General features: G+C 35.5%; 2 long non-coding RNA genes across 6 annotated transcripts in view; one reads left to right on the plus strand and one right to left on the minus strand.

The window, feature by feature from the left end:
* Positions 1–27,269, minus strand: part of LOC128199147 (uncharacterized) — a 101,857-nt gene that overhangs the window by 71,461 nt on the left and 3,127 nt on the right. The gene's annotated exons all lie outside the window — the stretch shown is intronic.
* Positions 15,993–27,243, plus strand: LOC128199144 (uncharacterized). Of its 5 annotated transcripts, none has more exons than XR_008251822.1 (8): positions 15,993–17,134; positions 17,432–17,573; positions 18,701–22,367; positions 22,917–23,005; positions 23,320–23,413; positions 23,797–23,885; positions 25,555–25,684; positions 26,309–27,243. It is a non-coding gene; the product is annotated as an uncharacterized LOC128199144 (long non-coding RNA). The 5 variants fall into 5 exon arrangements; XR_008251820.1 differs by lacking the exon at positions 17,432–17,573 and having other exon boundaries at positions 18,701–18,840; positions 22,083–22,367; XR_008251823.1 differs by lacking the exon at positions 17,432–17,573 and having other exon boundaries at positions 18,701–18,840; positions 22,199–22,367.

Here is a 27,269-nt window from a genome sequence, read left to right on the forward strand (position 1 = left end):
GTAAACCCTAAGCTCAATTCCTTTAATATCTTGAGTTAAAACAAAAAATCTGAAGATATGACGGTTAGCTAATCTTTCAATATGTTACAACATATTTATTTCTTCAACATATCTGGAAAAAAGCTAGGAAGTATTATCTGGAATCACATTGAATTTTCAATTGAAATCTGTAAGAACTGTAACTGTAAGAATCATAAAAATTGTGTCAATAAATAATAACGGTACACACCATATAGTACGAGATAATAATCTAATTAATAACCTACTGTAAAAAAAAACTTCCGATAAAGAGTAGACACATTGAAAAGTCTATTATTAAATCCAGATTTACGCGTCAATCTAATATTAATAAGTAGGTAGGTACTTATTAATATTAGACGTATGCCAGTATTAAAATTATTAGGTATAATTTTAATACTGGCATGCTGACTTAATTTGATAATAAATTACTACACCATCTTAAAAGTACCTACCTAGGTACTTATTATTACAAAGTACAAAGAACAATAAAATCATATTCTAATTCAATACTACCTAAGTTTTAATACCTTCAATACAATAGATAGATGCTTTCAATACCTACCTACCTATTTCAGGCAACAAAGTCAAAAATCCATTCTTTTAAGCACGCGACATACCATAATTATCAACAACCTACGTAGGTAGTAAAAAATTTTAATAAAAAAAATTCAACCGACTTCCAACTCAAAAAAATAACTTTAACTAAAAAGCAAAAAATAACATCCTACCTATGTGCTACCTTCTGATCAGTTTGAAGGCGGTGCCAAGCCAGTGATGTTTTAATTAAATACGTTTAAACTACAAAACTTCTGTGGTTATTCCAGAAACAGCTTTAATTAAAACACGACACTGGCTTGGCACCGCCTTCAAACTGATCAGAAGGTAGCACATAGGTAGGATGTTATTTTTTGCTTTTTAGTTAAAGTTATTTTTTTGAGTTGGAAGTCGGTTGAATTTTTTTTATTAAAATTTTTATTTTTTTATTTTTAGTGTTAGCATACCCACTGCGTGTCACTACCTATCTAAGTGGAAAGTTCTTATCAATACAAAATTATCAAGTCCAAACACAAGGTAGCTACTGTGAGCCGTCGAGGAGTTCTCTTCAGTGTGCTTCGTCTTCATCACCAGACCCTTAATACAGTCGCAATCCATCTAGGTGGAAAGTTCTCATCAATACAAATTTATCAAGTCCAAACACAAGGTAGCTACTGTGAACCGTCGAGGAGTTCTCTTCACTGTCCCTCGTCTTTATCATCAGACCCTTAATACAGTCACAATCCATCTAGGTGGAAAGTTCTCATCAATACAAATTTATCAAGTCCAAACACAAGGTAGCTACTGTGAACCGTCGAGGAGTTCTCTTCACTGTCCCTCGTCTTCATCATCAGACCCTTAATACAGTCACAATCCACCTAGGTGGTAAGTTCTCATCAATACAAATTTATCAAGTCCAAACACAAGGTAGCTACTGTGAACCGTCGAGGAGTTCTCTTCACTGTCCCTCGTCTTCATCATCAGACCCTTAATACAGTCACAATCCACCTAGGTGGTAAGTTCTCATCAATACAAATTGATCAAGTCCAAACACAAGGTAGCTACTGTGAACCGTCGAGGAGTTCTCTTCACTGTCCCTCGTCTTCATCACCAGACCCTTAATACAGTCACAACCCATATAGGTGGAAAGTACTCATCAATACAAATTAATCAAGCCCAAACAAAAGGTGACTGCTGTAAATCCTTGACGAGTTCCATCGTCTGTGTTTCGGCTCCATCATCAGACCAACTCCAAACCTTCATAAAGTTGTAGTGGTTTAAAATACCTTATGGAAACACTAACAAACGTACTAGCCGTCTCTACAACTTTCGAAAGTTCCCCTCAATTTCTCCAGGATGCCATCATCAGATCCTGACATGAAAAAAATGGGACCACCCTGGAAGTAAACCCTACAAAACAAAAAAAGAATTTTCAAAATCGGTCCACAATTGACGGAATTATCGCTGGACATACATAAAAAAAAAAAAAAAAAACATACATACAGCCGAACGTAGAACCTCCTCCTTTTTGGAAGTCGGTTAAAAACAAATTCTCGTGATGTTATGTATTTTGCTCAAAAGCGATTATACATAAAACGTCATTCCTTTATTAAATTATACAAAGATTATAAATGGTGACACTTTTTATCATTATTTAAAATTCGTTATATAACACTCCATTGTTGATCTTGAATTAAGTATCTCCTTTGGTAATTCATTATAGTACCTCATCGACAACTTTTATCTTGAAAATTTCGGAAGATCCTTTCCATGATTCAGTTTTAAAAAATCAAGCTCAAACTTTGTTTAAAACGATACATGTGGCGCCATCTGCAATACATCTTTGGAAAACAGAAAGCTCACAAAATGATCTATGTAAACCGCCATCTACCATAAAGCTCCAGTACTAGATAGTGAAGTTCATGTCGAGCTTTAGTGAAACTTTTTTAAGTAGCAACCGATACTGTGGAGATTTTAGCGCAATCTATGATCTTCTCTTAAAAATGCTTAGACAAATTGAGTTAATTTGTAAATAATCATTATGTGAGTTTAATTTAAATAAGATTAATCTACAATGGAATTATAAATAAAAAACCAGCCTGCTTGTGCTATGTTTATTAAGTACCTACCTACTATATTATTACTTACCAATTATTACAAATTTAAATTGAAAACTAAAGGATTTTCCATACAAAGTTTCAACCACTGTTTCACCTCCTTCTGATTTAATTTTCACGTCAAGAAATATCCTATAACCTACTTCGTAGGTATTATGGTGTTAATGTGAAATGAATAGGCCAAAAATCATAATGAAATTGAAATATATTTATTACAATCCAGCTTTGTCCGGGTTATTCAACTGACTTAGTTAGCGTAACAAGATATTAATTTAAAGTATATATATAGTGTAAAGGATAGATAAACACACATGTTTAGCATACCTATTAAATACTCAAATTATTTTTAAACATAATTTATTTTTATATGTAGCAAATAGCAATCTCCATATAGGAGACCACTGACCGTTCTAAAAATAACACCCTGGATTTAATACGTAGTTCTAATCACAAGACGTTATCTGGTGCTGTATAGGCAATATTATAATGATGCAATAAGAAAGAGTCCTGCATAAGCAATGTTATTCACGCTATCTTTGGCGCCTGTAGTGTAGCCATGCGTCCAGTTAAAGTTGGACATACGTATACCCGTAAATAAGTTTTACGATAAAGGCTTTCTTGCCTGCCCGGCTTTTAATAGTTTTTTTTACTAGTGAATGATAAGTGAAAACGCTGCATCTCTAAGACGTGCAATAACATTTTGAAGCCATTTTTTATTTTTTAAGGACCAGCGTTGGTTGTTAATTACAATCATGCTTGATGTTAAGCGAACATGCAGCAGTTAAATGCGCTAGTCTAGAAGGTGCCTTGAATATACCCACATTGAAAATGACTCAGTTGGTTGGAGCCCCGGCCATTGGACCTATGGCCATATTGGCCAAAGATGTTTACTGTTTTCATCGTTAGATAAAGTGAATCAAGCCGCAGGTATAATTAAACAGTGATTGCTATAGGCAAAAATGGAGCAAGCGGGCGTCCATTAACAATCACATGTCATTAACATCGTCGACATCAAGATTTTATAAAAGAGATTTGTCACTAGCGCATCAAAACTGAGGCGAACAAAAGAGGCTAATTTACCGCATTTCATTGATTCGCATAGAGACCAACGAATGTTATATAAACAAATAATACCTTAATATAGGTACATATAAAATGTCTAGTTGTGTATTTAGGAACTTTAAAAACTGAATATACATAAGTATATTATGGAATTTGTGCATTTTAATAAAATTAAATATCACGTGTCTCATTCGGTGAAGGAAAACATCGTGAGGAAACCTGCATACCAGAGAATTATCCTAATTCTCTGCGTGTGTGAAGTCTGCCAATCCGCATTGGGCCTTATCGCTCTCATTCTGAGAGGAGACTCGAGCTGAGCAGTGAGCCGAATATGGGTTGATGACGAACGATTAGGGAATTAAACACAAAATTGTGCATGTATGCGCTCAGTGGAGTAGCTAAATTCGGCTCACTTTTTGCGGTGATTTTGTAGGCATGTAACATATCTTTAATATAAAATGTCGGCTGACATAATAAAGTAGGTCAGTTTGTCCGAATAATTATTTTTGAGACGTGGTCACCCTAAACGCTTGGGACCACTGATAAGATGATCCTGACCCCTAAAGATTACTTGTTTCTGGTTTACTAAACGTTTCTCAATTGTATACGTTATTGTGATAAACGTTACGTATTCCTACACGAATGAGGAGATAAATAAAGAATAAGTGTATGTTATGAAATTGTATGAATTTATGTCACGTGATGAAGTATCTGTAAGTGCAGAATCGTGGAAACAAAAGCTAAGAAAAAATTACAATAATGGGACGTCCATTAATCACGTTAATTAATCAGTTTTTTTTGTATTTTTTTTTTATATGCGGTGAGAAAGAAAGAAGAAAAGAAATACACTTTATTGTACACCGCACAATAGGTGAGGTGCAAGACTAACCCCTCCTCCTAAAACCCCATGTATTTTTAGAATATTATCTTGAATATACAGATAGGTACACATACGTATAAAATATAATCTAAACCCCCCCCTCCTCCGGTCCTTCTCTTGTGATATTAAGTGATTTATGACAAAATCTTTTTAATTCGTTTGCTAACTATTATTGGTACAAATATTTCAAAGTCTAACTTATGGATCATAATGGAGATTATGGAATCATAATAATCTATACACAGAAACGCAGTTCTGCCGAGTAAACCCAAAACATTGTAACGTAAGTTACAGTGTTTTGGGCTTTTAGCACTCATTTGACTAATTTTGATGAGCTTTATACCCCAATAAAAAAATGTTTTTTTTTTAAATATTTGTGGAGAAATGAGATTCCAACAAGACTGTATTTCAAGAAAATTCATGGTTTATAACGACATAAAACTGTAATTTGAATTACAGTATTTTGGTTTTACTTATTGCGCGAAACAAAAGTTACAGAATTCTCGCTAGCCAATATTTTATGAACCATCAAGTTAGTTTATGAATATAGGTCCAAGGATTTGTTGTTTTGTAATGTCAACTCGTATGCTCTAACCACTGCGCCGGAGCGACCCTCTACGTAATTAAACTATAAATGGAACAGCATGTAATCTACGTCTTATTATAGCCAATATAATAAAACTCATACACAGCGGAAATTTTGCAAAGATAAAACAATCTGTACCACATTAGTCATTACACAAATAAGCTGAGCGTATTCAAACAGTTAACTTGAGAAACAATTGTAGGGTGCACGGGTCATCGTTATCAGCCTATTAGTTATATTGGCCCACTACAGTGGCAGGCCTCCCTCCGTGCTGTTAATGAGAAGGAAGGAAGAAAATATCGTTAAAGACCTGTCGTCATCATCATCATCATGATCATTATCAGTGTCCACAGCTGGATATGGGTCTATGGACTTCCAAACACAACGGTCTAGAGCCGCCAGCATTGACCTGTCAATGTATAATTTTAAAACACCTTACTGTATATCTACAGGTTCTTTTTTTTTTAAAGAATATTTGCCATATCTTTTTAAATATGACCAATATTCCCCCCTCCAACTAGTCGGGAAAGACTGTGCTATGAGTGAGTACGACAATAGACAAACGGGGCGGGGCTCGATGATGTCGGTCGGCTTTCATCTTCACAAAAGAAGTAGAAATAATTATTATTAGTGCCTAAAGGTTGTAAAGAATATTTATTTTAAAAGATGATGAGCTTTTAAAATAAATTGTTGGGTTTTATGCCGGATCTTGAAAACTTTACGTTTTAAAGTTCCTGTAAACTGGGTTCTCCTGTAAACTTTTCAATTTTGAGTTATGTATTATTTATCGAAATACTCAATAACTGGTACTTATAAGCCCGATACAAAAAGTAAATTTATTTAATAAATTTTCTGGATTTACCTACCAAGAAATAAACTTAGTTTCTGGTAAGTTTGCTAAGTAAATTAATAGTACTTAAGTAAATAAAAAAAAATAATAAATGAGAGATGATTTACGATACTTTAAACTTACTTGGATACCTTAGGTAAAACTTTGTATTATAATTTGATTTATTAACATTATGATTATTTTCTTTAATCAGCTTCAGTGATATTATGACCTCACTATCTCGTCGCGTGATCACTCATTATCAAATTAATATAGAGACAGTCGCTGATTAGTAAGTACCTATACATCGAAAATTATGGATTTACCACACATCGTGCCGCTGCATGCTACTAACATAAATAAAACACCAAGAGCCAGTCACTGCCAGAACTTAGTCATTTAACAAAATGCTGAAAGTTTGTCAGACCGTGCTTATACAGGTAAGTACTATTTTTTTGATTGGTGTGATAGGTTTTGGACTATGATGAAAGTAGCCGGTATTAAAGGTCGTCATCGTCGTCGTCGTCGTTATCAACCCATATACGGCTCACTGCTGAGCTCGAGTCTCCTCTCGGAGTGAGAGGGGTTAGGCCAATAGTCCACCACGCTGGCCCAATGCGGATTGGCAGACTTCACACACACAGAGAATTAAGAAATTTTCTGGTGTGCAGGTTTCCTCACGATGTTTTCCTTCACCGTTTGAGACACGTGATATTTAATTTCTTAAAATGCACACAACTGAAAAGTTGGAGGTGTATGCCCCGGACCGGATTCGAACCCACACCCTCCGGGATCGGAGGCAGAGGTCATATCCATTGGGCTATCACGGCTCTCTTCTATAAAAGGTCAAATCCTTAAATCGTCAAAGCATAAATCTAATTTTTGATATGCGATTAAAGCTATGTGAGAAATCCTCAGTCGGCAAACCCTTTTGTGGCAATAAATCGCCACACAACGTTAAAGCTATACATATAATTGTAAACTTTACCTATCTGCTAATATTATAAAGAGGAAGGATTTCATTGTTTGTTTGTTTACATTGAACGTGGCTCTGAAACTACCCTACCTACTACATTATCCATGATGCTACATTTTATCCCCGAATTACGAGAATGGGATCTACGCTGGTGAAACAGCGGTGCGTCTGCTAGCTACTTATAATATTAGAGATTGAATCCTAACATTGTAGTAGGATTTGGATATAGTTAGAGTTTTAGACAAACTTTTAACTTTTATTATATGACAAAACAATATCAGTCACAGGCTCTCAGACTATAAATAACAATCAATGATTTATAGTTTTATCAGAGTCACACCTCACGTACACACCTGCAGTGCTGGGGCATCAAAAGTGCGCGTGAACGATAAAAAGGGCACCCGCGATGGGCGTGACTCTAAATTATATTGATTACGTTTATAATCGATGTTATCAACTGTTTATTTTATAGAATTTATTGCTTCGGAAATAATCTTTAATGACGACAAGTCGCCGAAGTTGATTTACAGAAAAAAAAAATAGTATTGGCACGTCGATTCCATATGGTATTGAGATTCTCTTAATTGGTCCAGGTCTGGCTGGTGGGAGGCTTCGGCCGTGGCTAGTTACCACCCTACCGGCAAAGACGTACCGCTAAGCGATTTAGCGTTCCAGTACGATGTCGTATAGAAACCGAGAAGGCGTGTGGATTTTCATCATTCTCCTCCTAACAAGTTAACCCGCTTCCATCTTAGACTGCATCATCACTTACCATCAGGTGAGATTGTAGTCAAGGGCTAACTTGTAAAGAGTAAAATTAAAAAAAAAACACTGGAAACCGGAGTAACCTCAAGAGATGTTAACTCTACATGAAAGATGAAAAATAGTGATATTTTTATGGATCACCTACCAGTTAGAGTTACCACGCTATAAGGAAAAAGTGGTATTCTGTACTTAACACAATAAAGGTCCAAAGTTTTGTTAAAAATGCACATCATGCTATGACGAACGTAGCGAATGATCATGCTAATTGACATGCATTTTAAAACACAATTAGAAAGAAAAAAATAAAAAAGATTTATTAGAGAATTATGCCACACAACATAATTAGTTCTATTAATCGTCAGGACAAATCCTACGATTTGTGGCATAACCCAGTAAAGGGACCCAACTCAGCATATATACATACTTACATACTTACTTACTCTTACATACATACTTACATACTTACTCTTTATATAAAAAGAGCATGAAGCGCTGGTTTTCAGTTGGATTATAGAAGCGCTGATAAAGGACATGGATTTCGATGATCATTAACCGATTACTCACAGTCGGGACAGTGTCCAGTGTCCACTGTTAAATGTTGTGACGGCACCATTTTTCTATTTTTCTGTATTAGGGTTTGACCGTTTTAAATTCTCACATAGTCTACGGAACCCTACACTGCGGGTGGCCCGACACGTACTTGGCCTGTTTTTTATTATTACTTTGTTGACATGAATATCAGAGAATCCAGCCACTAAAATAAATAACTACTAACTGCATTATAGATAATGATGATGTAGGCACTCATAGGTGGTATCTACTGGTAGGTAATCTTAATTCTTCCAACGGCGCCTCGTTACTTTTTAGTGCAGTTATTAATTGTTCCTTGTTATCATTAATTATACAAATTGTTGTGAAATTGTGTACATTGACGTAAATTCACTACAAGTACTTATCTATATACCATCTACCAGTAAGCATACCTACAAGTACAAACAAAAATGTCCTCCCGACCTTCGAACAGTCTACACCATGGATTCCCAAAGTGGTCCAGATGGCCCCCCAGGGTCCTACGGAAGACTCGGCGGGGGTCTACGTTAACGTGACATAAAAATGGTGGTTCATGATTCGTAAGCGGGGGTCCATGAAAATTTATCTGATTTCTTACGGTAAGAAACCAGATATTTTTTTCTAAATAAAATAATTTGTGATTTTATTGCTTCCTTGTGCTATGAGTAGATATCAAAAATTAAAGTTGACTTGACAAAAACATCTACTCACAGCACAATCAATTAATTAATTAACCATTCTCACTTTATTTTATTACAACTGTTATTTCGTGGTGGCTATTGAATCACCTGCAGGCACCTGTGGCTGTTGAAACTTAGCAGGGGGTCCACAGGAACCAGTTAAATTAGAAAGTGGTCTATGAAAAAAAAAATGTTTGGGAACCTCTGGTCTACACTCTATTAGCATAACTTTTATACCTCAATGGGACGCAGTCGGGTTTGTAACACCATTTATATCCTTCAGGTCAGTGTGGACGTGACACAAGGGAGCTACTTTAATCTACACCGAGCCACAGAAAACATATGACCGAGCCACAAGTCCCGGGATCTGTTTGGAATGTTTCTTTCTACCACACGATAGACCCGGCAGTCGGCACCCACACTGTGAATCCATGGTATGCTATTCCATTGTATTCTTTGTTGTTGGCAGTGTGCTATATGCTATATGTGCTATATTTTAAGTTTTCGACTTTATTTATCGCTTCATCACAAACTGACGTTTCAGTGGTGCACTTTGACTTTGACTCTCACATAGAACAAATATTTATTCCACGGCAGTGGAATCTACGCGGGTGTAACTGCTGGGTTCAGCATTTTTATTTAGGTAATAGTAAGTATCTGTATTAGAAACGTGATAGCCCAGTAGAGCAGATCTCTGCCTTCGATTTGGAGGGCGTCGGCTCGAATCCGGTCCGAGGCATGCACCTCCAACATTTCAGTTTTGTGCAGTTTAGGAAATTAAATATCGCGTGTCTCAAAAACGGTGAAGGAAAAACATCGTAATGAAACCTGCATACCTGAGAATTTTCTAAATTCTCTACGTGTGTGAAGTCTGGTAATCTGCATTTGCCCAGCGTGGAAGACTATTGGCCTAACCCCACTCATTCTGAGAGGAGATTCATGCTCAACAGTGAGCCGAATATGGGTAGTTAATGATGATGATGATGAAGTAAAATCGGTAAGAACTATAGATAGACATTTAAAGATATGTCGCCTACGCGAACCGCCCTTTGTACCTATTACAATTGCTAATTAATGTGCAATCGGCTATGACTCATTAAAATAAATCGCTTCCTAGAAGATTCCATAATTTCACAGTACGGATCAGGAACGAAGAGCCGAAACGCTTCGTACTAGTCCAAAGGACATTATCTACTTAATGATGCAGACCTCTGCGATGACTCACAGTTCTATGGTAAAAAGGTGAAGAAGGAATTAGATCGAAAATTTCCTGGGCTATAGTTATCAAATAAAATTTCATTTTATTAGACAACAAATGATGCCTGCGTCTTCATTCGCGAGAAAATCGATGGAACTTTTCATTGTAGGGCTCTCTCTGCAGTCGTTCGTTCCTTCATTGCAGAACATCGTGGTGTTAGTATGATCCCAACCTCGAACGGGTCCTCGTGTTCCACTGGCTTCTATAGGCGGCCATCTCTGTTAGTGTTAGCTGGTCTGTGGTCAGTCCATCGTGTTGGTGATGAAATTTCAGAAGATAATTATGAGAAATCGTGGACTTTTTATATAGATACGTAGATCACTTTTGTTATATTTCTAAAGAATTAAGCAATCGCTTGATTTTTCCTAACTCATCAATCACTCTATCTATTAGTGAAAACCGCATGAATATCCGTTCAGTTGACTTTGAATTACCAATATATAGAGAGAGCCGTGATAGCCCAGTATGACCTCTGCCTTCGATTCGATGGGAGTAGCTTCAAATCCGGGCCGGAGCATGCGCCTCCAACTTTTCGGTTTTAAATATCACGTGTCTCAAACGGTGAAGGAAAAAAATCAATCCTGCATTCTTGAGAATTTTCTTAATTCTCTAATGTGTGAAGTATACCAATCCACATTGAGCCAGCGTAGTGGACTATTAACCCCTCTCATTCTGAGAAGAGACTCGTGCTCAACAGTGAGACGAATATGGGTAGTTAATGATGATGATGACTGACAGATGCGGCCGAGGACTTTGTAACTATAAATACGCAGATTTCTATTAATGCGTAGGTTACGCAACTACATGACGATTGCGAAAATAATTAAGTGCCTATATACATAGGTGCGTGCGTCACTATCGCGAATAATCTTTACGTTAACGTTTTTGTAGCCTAACTGCAAAATAAGGTAGTTAACTTATATCAAATCTCTACTAAGTAATATTATAAAGCTGAAGATTTTGTTTGTTTGAACGCGCTAACCTCAGGAACTACTGCTCCGATTTGAAAAATTCATTCAGTATTAGATAGCCCATTTATCGAGGAAGGCTATGGGCTATATTTTATCTCCGTATTCGTACGGGAACAAGAACCACGCGGATGAAACCGCGCGCGGTCAGCTAGTTTAATATAAACAGTAGGTATTAATTTCGTGTAGAACATGGAATAAGGGTCCGAAATATATCTATTTTAATTATTAATAAAAGTTAAGGATTTCTATAAAACTTAATCTACGAAGTCCACGTCACTGCCTACCATAGGTAAGTATCTACCGTAGGAGTTTTTACCGTAAAATTTCATCCCTTCGCCAGAAACCCTTAAAGTTTGATCTTTATTTAAAGGTTATTTCAAAAAGTTGCCGCGTAGCTAAGTGATTAGTAGCAACTGAGGACATAATTTCCAAAATTATGCCGAACTTTATACTTGGACTACTTACATTTTTAATTCGAACAGCAGACAGCTAATAATATATTTATTTAATCCTTCCGACATTTCCTTTTCCTGTCATCTATAAATAAAAAATGAAAGGTACCTTGGCATATTACTGAGTACCTATAGATACATATAATAAAATTAAATACTATTCAATTTGTACATAAACAAAATAACAAAGTGAAACAATATCAACTCAAAGTGAGGGCATTGCATTTTCTAATTAAAAACTGGGTAATTAATAAACGTCGACCTGCTTTAAAAAAACAAACAATTAGTCATAATTAAGACTGGCGTCGATTACGGGCAGCCCTTTCCCTGACATCTCGGAATTGACCCCGACTAAGATTATTGTGAGAAAACAATTATCAATGACGCACGCACGCGTCGACTTGTTTTTTCAAAGATAGGATGTAATAGATCAGGCACTGTGAGGACGTGAGTGTGCATAATCCGAGAAGCCCATTCTGTTCACAGAACTTCCTCAAACAGATTACGATTCTGCATATTGTCAGGTTTGTCAGCTGGTTTTTGGTTAATTGATAAGACCAGAACCAACTGCTTAATACTCTCTCCGCGGGCGTTTTGATTAATTTTTCATTTCAGGACTCCTACTGCAAATTTCTGGAAGTTAATAGCAATACGCAATTAGAACGCAATACGCAATTACACGATGTTGCGTCACTAAATGCCTGCCTAGCAACATTAGTTCGCTTTTTAATCAAAAAACGGTAAACAAAAGCACAATTATTGAATTTGTTTAATAAATATGTCACATGAAATCAGTTTTTAATGTAAATAAACGTGCCGAAAATCTTGTTTACCTAAAAGACGTGTCAGGAGGTCAGACATGATTGTTTGACTCCGTAAACTCAGTGACATGTTACGGGTTCCGTGAGTAGGTACCTACCTAACCTAGATTTATTTAAAAGTGGTACTCAACAGCTACTATCTAAATATCCATACGCAGTGACTAAACTTTCAACCTAGCTTTCGTATCTATGCCGCAAAACCTGAAGGAACGTAAATTTAGGTAGGTTTAGGGAGAAGGAAGGCAGGAGTGACGTGATAGCCCAGTGGATATGACCTCTGCGTTCGATTCGGAAGGCGTAGGTTCGAATCCAGTCCGAGGCATGCACCTCCAACTTTTCAGTTATGTGCATTTTAAGAAATTACATATCACGTATCTCAAACGGTGCAGGAAAAACATCGTGAGGAAACTTGCATACCTGAGAATTATCTTAATTCTATACGTGTGTGAAGTCTACCAATCCGCATTTAGCCAGCGTGGTGGACTAAGGCCTAAACCCTCTCATTCTGAGAGGAGACTTGTGCTCAACAGTGAGCCGACTATGGGTTTTTAATGATAAAGGGAGAAGGATTATGTTCATATATTGGCATGATTTGTTAGTTTTACGATAATGAGCTAACAGCTAAGGAACTCTGCTCGCCGCCGTGAACCGTCATCGGCTGATCAAGTATCATATCGTATGTTTAATTACATAGATGTTATTATTAAACAAAGATAATCAATAATGCAAACTCACTAGAATTCAGCAGAAGCGGGGTCAAGAGGTGACTTAACAACAAAACACGTAGACATGTATAGACCAGGCGCTGTGAGGAGTTGAGTGTGCGTAATATAAGGATCGCATTCTGTTTAAAGTATTGAACTCAGTAAAGCATACAGATTATGATTGTGGATATTGCTAGGAGGTTAGATAGCCTTTTTTATTTTCTTCAACAAATGCTTTGCAACAATTTTATTGTTTGTTTTATAATGGAATTAAGGATATCGAATTGTTTGATGATTAAAGTACGATGACAAAAAAGGTAATGACAATAATTCTTTAAAAGATTCATTGCTTAGAGTTAAAAATAATACTTAACATTAATTTTAATATTTTTTAGATAGTAGTTACATTATACCTATCTACCATTTGTTTCAAAACGTAACTCGAAAAGTGAAGTATCCATCGATAGCGATAGCGATACTGATATTATGCACACTTATTACCTCACAGCGCTTGGTCTAAGTGGCAATTGTAAATGACTTAGAACTGACAGTAACTAGTACCTATATCATTGATCGTCTCAGTCAGTCGTGTACATAAGTAGGTACATTATTCGATATGTGTTTCTTCGTTAGAAACAACTTTTATCTGCTATGACGTAACGTGCAAACAATCAAACATTACGCAAATGATGCGCAGTAATTAATTCGAAAGGGAGACATGAGCTAAATGGACATTTCGTACAATGCATGAAAATGATGATCGAGCTTGCCATCGATCGTAGATCGTTAGATGGGCCTCAAACCGTCGCGGAATTGTCATTGTTTTCGCACATTGAGTACGTCATCACTCGTAACACATTTCTCTTTATTCAAGTTGTGGCTTGTGTTTTTACACTTCCAAAATGGACACGTAGGCATAATTAAGGTATTAAAGTAAAAGAAAACAGTAAATATTTTTTTTAAATCCACATCCACTCATAGCATGCGCTTGTTACGTACTAAGATAAGATGTGCGTGCACGTCATTGGGTAATAACATAAAAATTGTGCGTTCTTTGGTATGGAGGGGCCCATCTAACGATTTATATCGATGGAGCTTGCAATAATGTAGAATTATAGTATGTATATAGTATGAGTTGCTTTAGAATTCTTTCAGCGCAATAATTTTACGTTCTTGGTAGGTCTATCTAATTATTACGTAGATAATTACTAATTTAGAGCCTCAATAGCTCGATGGTAAAGCGGCCGGACTCAACACCGAGGGGTGGTGGTTCGATCCCCGCCCCGTTGGTCTATTGTCGTACCCACTCCTAATACAGTATTCCCCGATATTGGTCATATTTAAAATACATGGCAAATATTATTTTTAACTAGCGGACGCCCGCAACTTCGTCTGCCCTTAGACCTATTTAATCCAGCCCTTGTAGTATCGCTGTAAAAATGGAGTAACTTTTCCCATTATCCCAACATTTCCCCTCACTGCTCTGCTCCTATTGATCGTAGCGTGATGATAAGTATACCTGCCCAGGAGTATGAAGAACAACAATTGTACCTACCAAGTTTCGTTTAAATCCGTCGGGGTGTTTTTGTTTGACGAAAATTTTACTGATTCCATTTTTGGCAGTTCATTTTTTCAGTATCGATCACTAATCACCCTCTGATAGTTATTTTGGAAATATATTTCATGTACCTACAGAATTTACCTCTCTACAGATTTATTATGAGTATAGAATAGATATATAATAACGAAACAAAAAAAATACAATCGTTTTACTTTTAACCACCTGGCTGCCACACTAAGCTCCTCGTCACATTTTTATTTTTATTTTTTTTTAATTTTTTTAATGTAGTATAATAACTCGGCCGTATTTTTGAAATAAATACCTACAGCCGCGCGGTACGTAAACATGTCATAGGGCTGCCCGCATGCAGCAATTTAATTACATTTGCTAACTTTGTGTTTCCACTTAGTTTTGTGATTGTAAATAAACTTTTTTTATATAAACAAATAAAATACTTTGTAAATTGTAGTAAAATGGGAAGTGATAAATAAAAATGCGTGTTTTTTGATTGGTTGATTTAATTAAGGCTGATACTACGTCAATGATCTTGAAGGATTGGTCGTATTCTTAAACATATTTATTTCGGTGATGCCATCTAGGTATTACCTCCACACTACGTGAACAAATAAAAAAAAAGATAAATACCTTCATGAAATTGTAGTGATTTAAAATAGATAATGAAACAATGAACAAACGCACTAATTGTCCCTACGATACGATAGTTCCCCTAGATTTCTCTAGGATGCCATTATCAGATCCTGACATGAAAAAAATGGGACTAACCTGAAAGAATATTCATCCAAACAAAAAAGAAACGGTTTACAAATGACGGAAATATCGCTGTAAATACGATACGATTCTTTTTGGAAGTCGGTTAAAATTCTTGTCACCAATGCCAAGCTGAGCAAAAGTTTTATGAGCTTGCACATTAAAGTGCATAAAATCCGCCATTTTGATTTTTTAAGAACTAAGTTACCCAGTGACACTCGGCCTATCTAGACGAGTCTAATGACATATCATTTATCAGTATGTGTGCTTGGCAAATTTGTTCGTAACACTCCCGAAGGTCGGCGCGGTCCGGGAGGGGGGTAACGATGCCCAGCGCGTACGACTTCACACCCGCGCAGTCCTTTCCTCCCGTCGCCCGCATACAACAACAAGTTTTAACATTCAAACACATACTCCTCCTTTGGGCTTCGCCGCAGTCGGGTAACAAAACACAAATGATCCGAGCACAGTCACACAATACATTGTACAAGCAGTCGAGGTTTTAATACAAGCTTATCGTACCTACTGTATCGTGATTCATGAACCGCGTATAGCTACATATTTCAATCGTGTCAATCACTTTCCTTTACTCTATTCACTTTATTTACTAATCCAGATACCTACTGATATTTACTTTATTCTGGAGATAAAAGGAAATACCTTATCCATTAAAAAATACAAGATTATGTACCTACCTACTAATAAGTAAATTTATTTTAAAGTTAACCTTTCAGAGTTTCCAGGTAACTTAAAAAAAGTTATCTCTGGATGGGATAATTTTGAATTCATGCATCCAAAAACGGCACAGTATTTCCTACTGGTCATAATTAAAAAAATCTAATACTATTAATACACTTTACTCTGTTAATACACCGTGCGTTCGTTCGTCACCGCGGCACAGTCGCGACCAGGCCCGGTCAACTCTCGAACAAGGTTTGGTTATACCTACGGGGGCTAGACCTGTGGTGTCATCATCCATACGGTTCTACCGTCTGGTAGTTGTAGCAATATTATTATCGTTAGTAGCACACGCCTGACATAATATTTTGATAAATCTAATACATTTTTAGATTTAAATATGACTTTAATAACTGAATAAATACTTTTCTTCTACAAAAATATAGAGAGACACTCTCGTTGAATATTGTTTTAGTAACGTATGGGTAAGATTTTCTAAACGAAGTGTGGCAACCCCAATTACTTAATAAAAAATAAATATGTTATAAAATGAAAATGGCGTCATTTCACCAAATAAAACACGAATTCACGAATAATAAAATAAATGTTTGCCACGGCCTGTTAATATTTATGAAGACCTCTTCATGGATTGGATTTAAGCAACCTGCTGTGTAATATCCTCGCCATTCTTGATGTTGAGAAGATCTATAAGTCTTTTGCGTTTCATCTGAGTGTTGTGGTTTTTCATTATGTTAAAAATAAGACTTTGTTAGTTCAAGTGTCTCTATAACTATGAAGAAGAACAAAAGAAAATGCTTTAAGTGTGGTTCTTCGCCTGCCGATGATCCAGAGAAGACCCTACAGAGATTACAGAAATTTGATTCTACAAATTTAGTCTCCGGTATGTACCTACTTTAAGTTTTAGCTAATAATAAAATACTTTAATAATAGCTATTGATCAGATAATGATTACATTAGTTAGTTAATTAGGTTTCTTAGTAGTCTTCTCAAGATATGGGAATTATTAAAATCCTACTAATTCTTATGAAACTCGTGCTCAATTATACAACTATGCTGGGTTTACACATTATGGTGATGTTTGTAGATGCAATGCACCCCAAATAACTGTCTGACCTGCAGCTGTCTGAATGTTTACTTCTCTGGATTTACTGAACAGATTTTCTTTTGGTTATCACAGGTAGCTTAATCTGGGGCAACATAAGGTTAATTATGAAATGGTAATGAAAATAAACATCTGAGAAAAGCAAATTCCATGAACTAATTTGAAAGTATCTGTTACCAGTTCAATATTAAACCACAGGTATATGTACTAAAGGCAGGTAGAGTAAAATTTGAGTTTTTTTTTTTTGAATCTATAATAAGTAGTTTATAATTATGTAATGATGAACCAGAACAATTTGTTAATTTGAAACTACAATTACAAGTTTTTATAATTATGTTAGGCTCTAGGCAGACTAATGAAGAGTATGTTAGTTTACTTTGTACAAAAATCTGTTCTTTGACATAATTATAGAATAAGATGATAAGTGATGATGCAATCTAAGATGGAAGCGAGATAACTAGTTAGGCAAAGGATGAAAATCCACACACATTTCTGTTTCTACATAATATCTCACCGGAACACTAAATCACTTGCCAGTAGGGTATTAACTAGCCAGCCAGACATAGACCAGAAAGAAAACTTCAATTGGCCCAGCCGGGGATAGAACCCAGGACTTTTGCGTAGTTAATCCACTGTGCTACGGAGGCCATTTCGGCAATATTTTTCTTGCCTTGATCTATAAAAGCTTTTGCCAATAATAAGATACATTTTTCATTGAAGGTTGTTTGAAAGAAATAGCTTTTAGCTATAAGACCAAAGCTTTGCACATTTTATTTTTTTTTTCTTTTTGACAATGTAGCTTCTGTGAACAGTTGAGGAATTCCCTCATCTGTGTTTCTGTTCTATCATCAGATTGCCTCCGGACATTTTAGTTATATTTCTCACCTGGTTCTTGTCAAGGTTTTGTAATAAATAATAATAACAAATGAACTAAGTAAAAATGGCTATGTGGTTAGTCTGTCTGCCGTAGAAGTAGCTGCGAGAGGATTGCCAACAAAATCTTTCTATAACTTGTTTAAAGACCTTGGCATCTTTAGGACTGCAGCAACTTCTATGTAGAAGAAAGAGAGAAAGAAGAATAAGTATCCAAAGCTGCTCTTAGTAGGATCTTACCAAATTTGGCTAAGCAGTGAGAAAAACACAAGTAGGGGAGTTTAATCAATTGTCAAGGAATTCCTTAACCCTACATCCTGTAGTCACAACTCCAGGACTCTGCTCGGAGTATTTCTCTCTACCAGGCAATGGACCTGGCACCTGCACGGAATGTTAAGATATTCATCTGTCTCTTCATGCGTAGTATGTTTATGTATTTTTAATTAAATTTACTCACTCTCTTAATTTCAGTAATGTCCAGATAATCAATGATTAGACTATTGGACTTTTAGAATAAATTTTACATTGAACTATGAATGGTTTGTCATCTACATTTTTAAAAAAGACGAGATGTTTTGCCTGTAAGAACAAGAGAGAGAGAGAATAAGAAGGTAAGTTAAACACCTACTGTAAAATGCACACTGCTCCAATGTGGGTTGATAGGCTTGGGGTAATAAAGTTAAATTATAAAAGGATCACTATCAGGTGTTAATGATAATGACTGGGATATATAGCATATCATAGTCTCTGAGATATAAGGATATAACACCAGCAACAGCTCTCCAGTGATGCAGTAGATAGCATCATTGCTCTTTGCATCTACACGCCACAGCCAGTTGTGGCAATTGAACTCATCATATTAGTGTGATGAGCATGGATGTATTTCAGTGTCTATGTGGTTGTGGGTGTACGCCCATGTTAAATAACAAGTAATGGCCAAAATATTAAGTAGATGTTGATCAATAATCTTCTCTATCTTCCAGTAAAAGTCCCATTAAAATGACCCTGCTGTTCCAGAGATTAGCTCAAACAAACAGACAGATGAACATTTTAAAGAAGTATGACTGTATGTCAGTATTGTATATAGGCACTTGAGAAAACACAGTTATTTTGAAATCACAGACATAAACTTAAATTTTATTTATATGTATTGGTGCTGTTCATAAATATAGCATCAGCTGAAACAAACTAGGCATAGTTAAGTTACATTTTATACAGGGTGCTCGGGACTATTTCTCATAAATTTAAGGTGTTGACAAGTCCACTTATAGGAGCTACCTTAGCTACTAGTTTATATTGAGGAGAACTTTCCACCTAGATGGGTTGTGACTGTATTAGGGGTCTGGTGATGAAGACGAAGGACAGTTAAGAGAACTCCTCAACGGTTCACAGTAGCTACCATGTGTTGATAAATTAGTATTGATGAGAACTTTCCAACTAGATGGGTTGTGACTGTATGAGGGGTCTGGTAATGAAGACTAAGGACGGTTAAGGGAACTTCTCGATGGTTCACAGTAGTAATTAGTTTGATTCTAAGTCAGAGGCAATCAAATACAATGTTTTATCACGACTCATAGCAACATACCTTTGGCGCTAGATCAATATCTAGGATGATTTCACTAAAAATGGAAAAATAAAAAATTTTAATTAAAGAAATTCAACCAACTTCAAAAACATAAAACATACTGGCTAAACTAAAAAACGAAAAATAATATTATACTAAGTTCATATCATATTATGTTCTAACTGATGATCAGTTTGAAGGCTGTGCTAAACCGGTGTTGTTTTAATTTAAGCTGTTACTGAAAGAACTACATGAAAGAACACTGTCTGAAAAACCTAAATATTTATGATATTCTTACATGGCTTGAATTAATACATCATTGGGCTAGCACCACCTTCAAACTGATCATCAGTTAGAACATAATATGATATATAGAACTTAGTATAATGTTATTTTTCGTTTTTTAGTTTAGTAAGTATGTTTTTGAAGTCGGTTGACTTGTTTTTATTAAAGTTTTTTAATACACATGTTCCTTAGACATTTTAAATTAATTTTCCTTTTAGAACTTGGAGCTACCCTAGAGTTATGGGAAATACTCCTGAGCACCCTGTAGATGCTACTTAATCCTACTAATCCTTCATTTATCAGTATCGGTTGCTGGGCTTGGAGTTTATAAAGAATATTAAGTATATATAATTTATTTATGAACATTCCTCATTCAGTTGAGCTTTTACTAACTACTTAATATTAACTAACTTTCTGCAGTTTGAGAATACGCGGATAAAATATAGCCTATGATACTCAGAAATAACGTGGCTTTCTAGTGGTAAAAGAATTTTCAAAATTGGTTCAGTAGATCCAGAGTTTACCTGCTAGAACACCACCAACTTTACCTCTTTATAATACATACTAGCGGACGCTCGCGACTTCGCGTAAAAATCGATGTCAACTTTCAACTCCTATTTCACATTCTATTTTGCAAGTTTTATAACTTATACCTTGTAACTAAAAAAATTAAGGACTTTCCGTACAAACTTTCTACCCCTACTTCACCCAATTCTGATTTTGTTTTCACGACAAAAAGTATCCTATTATCCTTCTACGTATTATGGTCTCAAATCGTCTTAAGTATCATTTGAATTCATTCTGTAGTATCAGCGTGATGCCCGGTCAAAAAAAAGGCAAACAGACAGACAAAAAATAGAAAATATGAGCGTGGTGCGATGACAAAGGAAAGTAGAAACTTCTATGCTAAAATTATAATCTTTGGATCTACTGGACCGATTTGAAAGATTGTTTTATCAATAGAAAGCTACGTTATTTGCGAGTGTCATAGGCTATGTTTGATTCCCATATTCACACAGGAGCGGGAACTACGTAATGGAAAGCGCGGGGCGTCATGTAGCGGACTTTCTGCGTCTTTGAGAAATTTTGTATTATCTCCAAAACTAATTAACATACTATAAAGGGCAAATCTTATCTCCATAATATCCTTGTGATTATTAAATAATTTATTTTGATAAGGATTTAAGTTAAGTAGCATAAATAATGACGCAAACCTAAGTATATAAAATTTATAATTTTAAAAACACAAAAGGTACTATATCTGCTAATATATAGAAGATAGATATATGGTGTCGCGGACTTTTTTTGTAGAACTTTTAAAGATACATAAAGCCTCCATACATTAATTTCAATTTTACACAATGGTTAAGGCAGCGCATGCGAATAAGTCTGCTTAAGAGGATTTTCGGTCCGACCTGTATGACAAAAACTGTGTTAACTCGGCGAATATATATCATGCTAATATAAAATATAGCCTATAGCACTCCCCGATAATGTAGCATTCTACTGGTGAAAGAATTTTTTAAATCGGACCAGTAGTTCCGAAAATTACCCCATTTAAAAAATGTGACTAACTTACAAACTTTACCTCTTTATAATATTAGTATAGATTAACAACCCATTTACGGCTCATTGTTGAGCACGAGTCACTTCTCAGGACGAGAGGGGTTAGGCCTTAGTCCTCCATGCTGGCCCAATGCGGATTGGCAGACTTCACACACCTAGACAATTAAGAAAATTCTCAGTTATGCAGGTTTCTTCACAATGTTATGCTTCACCATTTAAGACATTTAATTTAAAAATGGGTTGAATACATATCAGTATAGATTTTTATTGTGAGTTTCTTGAAAGAAGGAAATGCTCAATATTTCATAGACCAACCCAGGACTCAAACTCAGAATTTCATGATAGTTACACTGAACCAATAAAGCAGTTAGAGAGAGAGAGATAAATAAAAAGAGTTTATTATGTATTCAAATTAAAATATATACCTAATGCTTTCAGCAATCCTGCTTCTTCACATGAATTTTACCCGCATGACGACGGTTTTTAATATAAAAAATATTTACACAATGTCTCAAAAAGCAATCAAAGCTTTCAAAAATAAACAATGTTCGCAGAAGTTCAGTACCAACAAACTCACAAAAAATGAGTTCAAAATTTAGCATTACTTGCAAGCCAGACTAAGAAATTTCAAGAAGATAATTTAAAAGAAGACAATAGAATAAAATAATATTAACACACAATGCTTAGCAAATATAGCATTAACAGATGGAAACCAGGCAATAGGTATGTTAAAATAGGTTATGTTTCATAGAAGCTATTTTAATCCTACACATCCATCATTTATCATTGTCTCCATATAGTAGAGGAGGTATGGAGCTGAGACCCACCACACTGCTCCAATGCTGTTGGTGGGCTTAGGGTGATAATGTTCAATTAATTAATTACCACTATCTGATGCTAATGTTAATAATCGGGATTAAAGGTTTCCCAACTTCAGGATGAGAATTTAACTGATTTTTTTTACATTTTTCATAATCTATTCTTCACATTTTTCACTTAATAAAATTCTTTTAGTTTTTGTTTGTTTTTAACCTGGTGAAAATATGTGAAATTTTGCTATCGGCTTCCCAATTCCAAGATGAGAATTTGACTGAATTTTTTTTTACATTTTTAACCGATTTTAAAAAAAGAAGGAGGTTCTCAATTCGAGTCTATGTTTTTTTTTCATAATCTATTCTTCACATTTTTCACTTAATAAAATTCTTTTAGTTTTTATTTGTTTTTTAACTGGTGAAAATACATAAAATTTATTCTTTATGTTTAAATTTTCAGGTGTAGCAAAATAGAAGATGAAGGTCTAGCTGTGCCAGTCAGTGCTGAGCCACACAGTTGCTGCTGGAATGTTTGCAAAATATCACAAGGTAACCTACTTCGTCGTTATTATCAACCTATTTTAACAGCATTACAGGGCCAGGCCTTATAGAAAAGTGATTATGGAGCTGAGACCCACCACACTGCTCCAATGCTGTTGGTGGGCTTAGGGTGATAATGTTCAATTAATTAATAACCACTATCTGATGCTAATGATAATAATCGGGATTGAAGGCTTCCAAACTCCAAGATGAGAATTTAACTGAATTATTTTTAACCGACTTCTATGTTTTTATTTTAGTTTTCATTTGTTTTTTAACTGGTGAAAATACAGTAAATTTATTCTTTATGTTTAATTTTTCAGGTGTAGCAAAATAGAAGATGAAGGTCTAGCTGTGCCAGTCAGTGCTGAGCCACACAGTACAGTTGCTGCTGGCATGTTTGCAAAATAGCAGAAGGTAACCTGCTTCATCGTTATTATCAACCTATTTTAACAGCATTACAGGGCCAGGCCTTATAGAAAAGTGATTATGGAGCTGAGACCCACCACACTGCTCCAATGCTGTTGGAGGGCTTAGGGTGATAATGTTCAATTAATTAATAACCACTATCTGATGCTAATGATAATAATCGGGATTAAAGGCTTCCCAACTCCAACCAACTGAATTTTTTTCACATTTTTAACCTACTTCAAAAAAAGAAGGAGGTTCTCAATTCGAGTCTTATGTTTTTTTTCATAATCTATTCTTCATATTATTCACTTAATAAAATTATTTTAGTTTTCATTTGTTTTTAACTGGTGAAAATACATAAAATTTATTCTTTATGTTGAATTTTTCAGGTGTAGCAAAATAGAAGATGAAGGTCTAGCTGTGCCAGTCAGTGCTGAGCCACACAGTTGCTGCTGGCATGTTTGCAAAATAGCACAAGGTAACCTGCTTCATCGTTATTATCAACCTATTTTAACGACACTACAGAGCCAGACCTTATAGAAAAGGGGTTAGGGAGCTTAGACCCACCACACTGCTACAATAAAGGTTGGTAAGCTAAGGGAGATAAAGTGAAATTCATTGTGGATCACTATCAGATGTTAATGATAATGACCTGGACGAGGCGCGGGAGTGTAATACAAACAACTTACCAACTCCAGGCTGAGAACTGTAAATTTCTTGGAAGAAAGAAAAACTCAGTATCTGATAGCCTGACCCAGGATTCGAAGCCACGACCTCGTTATCCAAAACCACATTGGCTAACCAATATTATAATACTAGCGGACGCCCGCGATTTCAACCGTGTGATGTTCAGTTTTTGAACATCCAGCGGGAACCATGTTTCTGGGATAAAAAGTAGCCTAAATATTGCTCAATAACTTCCTCTATCTTCCAATGAAAGTCCAATTAAAATCGGTTCAGCCGTTCCAAAGATTATCCCAGAGAAACAGAAACACAGACAGACGAAAAATTTAAAAGACCTTGTTTGCATTTTAGTATTGTGTATATAATTATAATCACTTGAAAAAACTATTGATAAATTTCACTAAAATTAACTTTTATTCCTGAAAAAATCAAGGGAGATTTGTGAAAAACTGTATTTCACGCGGTCATTGTTGCTTGCCTCACCCTACTCAACTAAATTATTTTATGAATGAATGAATGAAATTATTTTAGTGTACAACATGATTTTTTTGAGACGAATATCTTACCAACTCATGGATTCACCATGTGGGTGTCCATCACGTGGCAGAGAGAAAAACGCTGAGCAGAGCTTGGACTTGTGATCAATGGACGTAAGGTTAAAGAATTCCTTGACAATTGATTAACACTCCCCTTCTCTGCTCGTGTTGTTCTCCCTGCGTAGTAAGGTCTGCCAAATTTGGTAACCCAAATCTGCACTTCTAGAGAGACCAAGGTCTCAAAGCAAATTATAGAGAGATTTTGCTGGTAATCCTCTCGCACCTCTCTACGGCGTACAGACTAACCATATAGCCATTTTAGTTAGTTCATTTGTTAGGTCATAACATTTATTCAGTTTTATACTGTGGTCCTTTGGAATGTTAGTCTCCCACGGGACAGTAAGCACTACAAGTACTATGCTAAAGGAAAATGTCTGGTTTAGATCACGAAATAGCAACATCCTCTGGGATTATCCTCTTAACTGATAACAATAATAATTATGTAAAATGTATACCTTATCAGCCGATAGACGTCCACTGCTGGACATAGGCCTCTTGCATGGATCTTGTTGTGTTGTACTATACATTGCAAGGTAATGTCCATAAATGACCACGCTGGGCATGCGGGTTGGTCATTCGCAGGCCTAGACTTCTCACACCGGTATCGCTGCTGCCTGACACCGGTCTGTGGTACTTGTGATGTCTAGCTGAATCAGAATGGTTAAACCGCCATTAGTCGGTCGCCAGAGCCTCGTCGGTCAATCTGCAGGGTGCACCACGTGCAGGTGATGTTGGCAGTTGGAGAGGCGGACTGGTACTAGCCTCCCCCTTACACCCCATAAATGTATACTTCTTATTTATTTTTGCAGGTGCAGTGCATGCAATAATAGTTATGTAAAATGTATAACTTCTGATTTATTTTTGCAGGTGCTGTAAAATGAAGATATATTGTTAAATATCATGAGATAGAAATAAAAGATGAAGATCTAGCTGTACCCGTCCCGAGCCACACTACTGCAGCCACGTTGCTGCTGGCATTTTTGCAAAATAGCACAAGGTAACTTGCTTTATTCATTCGGCTTAGGTTGATATTATTAGGTTAATTAATGATCACTATCAGAAATGTTAATGATAATGACCGGGTTCGACGGCTTAACATGCTCTCTGAGGCACGGGGGTGTGACACCACCAACTTCCCAACTCCAAACTAAGAATTTGTTAGCAGAAGCAAAAACTCAATATCTCTTAAAGACAGAACCAGGATCTCGTGATCCAAAACACATGGACTAGCTACTGAACCAACAAGGTAGTTTTGACCTGCTTAATAACAATGAACTACATGTTTCCTAGATACACTTACAGTTTTGTTTTTAAAAACTGAAATAAACACATTATAATTTCTCTTTAAGTTTGTGTGCAAGTTTGTGAAAAACTGAATTCCACATAGACGAAGTAGCGGGCGTCCGCTTGTAAATAATGTAACAAAATATCCATATTTCTATACTTTTCAAGGTTACAGCTGAGCTTCCTAAAATGATTTTTTGTAAATGGAGCAGAAAATAGACTAAAAATTTGTTTGATGTCCCTGAAGAGAATAGGAATTCTTATTATATATAATTATGTAAATATTTATTTTCAGTGCATTTTAAAAAGTCATGTTAAATGAAATTTTCTATTACAGGTCACAACAATTGATGTAACAAATATAATCAATGGACCAGGCACCTGCACCATGATTCTTTGGAATACTAAAATTCGTCTCTTTATGTCTGTACTTCTCATAATGAAAAATGTCACATTTTTATGAAAGAAATAATGGAATCAAATAATAAATAAAACAAGCATATGCTGGAAGTCCTCAGAAACAGCTCCGACTTTGATGATTTTTTTTTTAAGTCTATTTAAAAAAAGAAAATTTTAATTAGTTTTTATGTTATTTAAAATCAGAAATGTTTTGGTGGACGAAATTATTTAAATTGTTAAAAAATATCTATGCTATTTATACATATTTTTTTTTAAATACAACCGACTTCAAAAATACAAACTTATACAGAAAACTAATAAACGAAAGAAAATATTATAATATTTTCTATCTATTGATCACTTTGAAGGCGGTGCCAATGGTCCAATTAATGGGCCGACAATTAGTTATCTAATGTTTTCCTAGCTATAGGGTTCAAATTGCTTTTTCATATCTTTAAAAGACTATCTTCGGAATGAACCCTTTATAATAAAAAAGTATTATCAAAATCGGACCACTCAATAAAAAGTTATACTTGGTTGTATACTAAAATTAATGGTTAAACAATCAATCATCCCCTGTTTTTGTAATGTAAAACCAAGCATAACTGTTAACATGAGTAGTCCGATTTTGATAATTCTTTTGATTGATCATTCTTGATTGTTTTAGTTTAAAACCAAGCATGTCTTGGAATTCCGATTTGAATAACTTTGTTTTAAATAGAAAGGGTATATTCCGACAATGGTCCCAAATCATTATAAATTTTAATTATTCCCATTAATTGTATTGTAAAAATATGCGTAACTTATTACGAAGTGGTCCGATTTCGTAAATTCTTTATAGATTGTAAAGGTATTTTGATTGTAAAGCTCCCATATAAATTTTAAAAAACAATTCCAAT

The sequence above is a fragment of the Bicyclus anynana genome, chromosome 19 (assembly GCF_947172395.1).
Source record: "Bicyclus anynana chromosome 19, ilBicAnyn1.1, whole genome shotgun sequence".
NCBI lineage: Eukaryota > Metazoa > Arthropoda > Insecta > Lepidoptera > Nymphalidae > Bicyclus > Bicyclus anynana.